Here is a 1,855-nt window from a genome sequence, read left to right on the forward strand (position 1 = left end):
AAAAAAAAAAAAAAAAAAAAAAAAGTGCCACATCTTTTTAATGGCATCTTCAGAGTATACATTTGAGCCAGTACTCAATTTTTATTTGTACTGCAATTGATCACATTGTACAATACTGAGAAAATTCACCCCAGTGAAGTGTAGGAGCAAATCAAGCTCATATCTCAAAATATTTGCTTTTGTTTCCAGCTTTCTAGAAAAAGGTTTGACTTAACGTGTTTATTAATTAATTAACACATTTATTCTCTCCTCTTGTAACAGTTATTTTGGGAACCTTATTATATATTAGACACTGTTATATAGTAAAGGGACACACATAAATCTTTGTGTTTCTGCTCTACTGTACTTTAGAATCGTCCTGGAGAAATTAAAAAAATAATTTTGCCTATCCCCAGCCCAGAAGATTAATTTTTGAGAGTAGGGCTTGGTATTGGTATTTTGTACAATTCTCCAGATGATTCTAATACACAGCAAGGGACAAGCTCTACAGAGCTAGATAATTTTAAATGTCTTTTCCATGACTTGTTCTCTTCCATAACAGTCTTCTGACATTACAGCAGTTCCCCTATGCAAGGCCAAGGACGTCCAGGTGACAGCACAGGGGAAAAAAAAATGTGTGTTTCTTGATCCTTTGGCACATAGTGTGTATTTAAATGTTTGGGTATATGAAAATTATAGTTGCTATTGCTAATTTTTTCCTATATTGCAAATGCCCTGGATACCACTTGTATCTCATAACTAAGATTGTAACCAAATGGGGCACAGAATTTCTCTCAGCTTGGGTAGGACCAGGAGTTCAAGAGACCAGGGAGGCCTCCTCAGAGATTCACCAAAAGTGAGGCCTGGGATACAAACTTTCTTGGAACTTGCTCGCTGAGCTTAAGATTAGATGGTTCCCCACTTCACATAAACATTGCACTCCAGGGTAAAGATGGAGGCATCAGCTTCCTCCTCCAGCTTCCTCCTTCCTTGTTTCTCTGTTTGTAGAGCTTTACAAAGTCATTTCTCTCTGACTGGCTACTGACTCCTCTCACCCCGGGGTGGAGCTGAGTTCAGTGAAAAACAGGGTAACTTGGAAAAAACCACACCTATAATTGAAGAGTATTTCTTAAGGCCTTTTATGATCTATCTTTTCTAGTTACTGCCTTTCACACTATACAGAATCAAACCAGCTGAGTCCACAATCCAGGTAACAGCTGTTTAGGCTTGGCATCAAACAATCCTTGGGCTCAGGGAATGACTCTTCAGTGAGATTAGCTGTAACCTATGAGGCATCTCTGGCTACTTTCTAAGTATTTCTATTGCAAAAGGTACTGAGTTATTTGTTGAATCATGTCATTTTCTTGGAAAAACCTCTGCCTCCGTGGTTCAAGGGATTCTCCTGCCTCAGCCTCCTGAGAAGCTGAGATTCAGGCAGGCACCAAAATACCAAGCTAATTTTTTTTGCATTTTAGTAGAGATGAGGTTTTATCATGTTGGCCAGGCTGGTCTAAAACTCCTGGCCTCAAGTGATCTGCCTGCCTCGGCCTCCCAAAGGGCTGGGATTACTAGCATGAACCACTGCACCTGGCCCCACTAACTTTCCTAAAAGTTATTTACTATGATTATCTCTGTATTACAGAAGAGGAAACTGAAACAGAAGATGATAAGGCAATGCCCAAAAGTAATTTCCACTTTAATCTTTTCCTCTTGCTTTTCTTCTAGCTTTCTTTCTGTTCCCCCTTCATTTTCCATTTTTTTCTTGATTATTCTTTCCCTTTCATTTGCCTCTTTGAGTTTCAGGAAAAAAAAAATTCATTCTTAGAAGCATAAATGTTGAACTCAAGAAAAGACAAGTAAAACCTGAATCAACTTG

The sequence above is a fragment of the Cebus imitator genome, unplaced genomic scaffold, assembly GCF_001604975.1.
Source record: "Cebus imitator isolate Cc_AM_T3 unplaced genomic scaffold, Cebus_imitator-1.0 Scaffold16, whole genome shotgun sequence".
NCBI classification, from domain to species: Eukaryota; Metazoa; Chordata; class Mammalia; order Primates; family Cebidae; genus Cebus; species Cebus imitator.